Raw genomic sequence first — 2,640 nt, forward strand, 5'->3', positions numbered from 1 at the left:
TCAGCCACTCACTCATTCAGTTAGTTAGTTTGTCAATTCGGCTATCGTTTGTCTTACATCTCTCTACCTCTGTGGTTCGCGGGACAGTCAATCATTTAGTCTACATGTCGTAGTCTTTTTGTCATATATATTGAGTTCAACTATATTACTCCGTGCTTCTTCGTCCAATGTTAGTTTTTGCTGCTTGTGCTGCGCGTTCTATTATTGTTGTTTACTTTAATCGATGTGCGCAGTCAGTTAGTTCAACTTGTTGTTTTTTTATAGACTGACTGACTTGTGTGTAGTGTAGCAGAGCAGCAGTCAGTTGAGGGGTATATAAAAATAAAAACAAAAAATAGTATAAACTAATAAAAAAAAAACAGAAAAAAAAAAAAAATAAACACACAAGCCAAAAAATTAGGTCAACATTTTTTCTTCGTTCCTACACGCATTTCATTGTATATTTTGTCATTCATTCAATCGCTCGTTCACTCGTTCGTTCAGTAGTCGTCTGTCGTTTTATACTAGTACGCATTTTTCATTTCTTTTTTTATTGCATACACAAAACTATCATAGTGTGTAATTATATATTGTATTTACTTTTTTATGAATAAATAATTATTAATATATGTGTGCCAATTTTACTTCGTATATATTTCCGTATCCTTTAATAAATTTTTTTTAAACTTTAATTAAAATTTAAAAAATAATTAAAAAGGAGATTTATATAATATTAATATTCTTTTATATGTTTAAATTATTTAATAGTTTTAAATTGTCAAAATATATATAATTGTGCTATTGCATATAATTAATATTGCTTATTACTACATATGTGTTTACTATTATCGACTCTTTAAAAACTTATATAATATTATTATTATTATTTTAAATGTTGAAATTACTTCAAAATTCTTAAAATATATATTATAAAATTTATAATTCTAGTATTGCATATAATTAATATTTCTTATTACTACATATATATTTACTATTATCGACTATTTTTTAAAATTTCTCCTAAACTAATAAAATACTGATACCGAGAAAACTCTTATAAAAGGCACTATTGGTAAACAAATAAAAAGAAAAATAAAAAGAAAATTTGTCTTTATCATTGATTGGAACAACTTAATCTCTCATCAAAAAGTCCTCTTAAACGAACAAATGTTGCCTAACTCTGATTGTTCGCCTAAAAGTATTTTACAATATATTTATAAACACCTTATTGAAAAAAAAATAATACAAGACTTAGCAAGATCTCAAAAAAAAATTTTTTTTCAAAATTCAAAAGCATCTAATATTATAGAGTTTTTAATAATAACATAAAATTTATTTGTATTTTCTAATTTAATATTATTCTCTTATCTTACTAAGTAATATGTATTCATTTAAACTAAGTTAAAATCATAGATTTTTCACAACGAAGTACTATGTGGAAATGAAAAACAACAAAATTGCAACAGTAATAATGTTGTCTTGTGTACTATAAGAGTTTTCTTATAGATATATGGATGTTGAGTATTTAAGTATATGAGAAGTTGAATGTTATTATTCTTTGTAATTGAATCACTAGAAATTGAAAATTTGTAAATTTACTAACAAAAAACTCGTCTATATTTATGATCAAAAATTTTTTTTTATTTTAAAATAGTTTTGTGGACTATTATGAGCAATATTATTTTTTTGGCCTATCTCTCCAAATTTCAAAATTTCTCGTTAAATATGAAATGTATGTCAATTTATATATGTCAATTAAGTGCAACTAGATAAGAAAAAATTTAATAATTTTTAATATTTTTATACAAATGTTTTCCACAGAATATTTCACATTTAAGCAGAGCTTCTTCAACAATTCTTATTTTGTTTTTCCGTGTTATTTTTTCTGGTCCTTTTCCGGATTTTATAATATTGTTACTTTGGGTTTTGCTTATTTTTATATATATTCAATAAATCCCCTTTTTGGCGGACATATATCTTCATTCAGAGTTACCATCTTATTGTTGTTCCGAATAAAAATAAATAAAAACTTTGCCTTTAAAACATTTATCAATACAAAATGAGTGCCCGTTTACAGAGCTTTCATTGTATACGATTAAAATAGAGTACACTCTGCTTCTGTGAGTAGAGTGAAGGAGATTTCTAATGAATTCAATTGAATAAGATAATTCACAAGTAATGAAATGTTTACAGTGTATCATTTACAGTGCAACATTTACAGTGTTTGATTAAAATAATTTAGTAAAAATTGTTAACAAGTTCCTATAATATTATTATGTAATCAAGGTAATCTTACTAATAATCTAAACATAATATTATGTTACATTATTTTCTAATTTCATCTTTTAAAAATAAGAATAATTTTTTATACAATTTTTATATCATTTTCCCGAGTTTTTCTTTATCTTTCACTATTCACATTATTAATATATGTATATAACATCAATACCATTTTTTAAATATAGAATGAAATTTAATTCCTGTTTCCGTCGTTTAGTAACGAACTAATATTTTCTAACTCATTTTTTTTTGTGTGTAAATTTTTAAATCACGTTTTTAAACCATGTTGTAGTGCCTTTTTTTATCATTTTTTGTTGCTTTTTTTCTTTTCGGTTTTTGTGATTTCGTTCACATTACTACAATGATCGACATTCCTTTGAC

Source organism: Teleopsis dalmanni, chromosome 1 (assembly GCF_002237135.1).
Source record: "Teleopsis dalmanni isolate 2A chromosome 1, ASM223713v2, whole genome shotgun sequence".
NCBI classification, from domain to species: domain Eukaryota; kingdom Metazoa; phylum Arthropoda; class Insecta; order Diptera; family Diopsidae; genus Teleopsis; species Teleopsis dalmanni.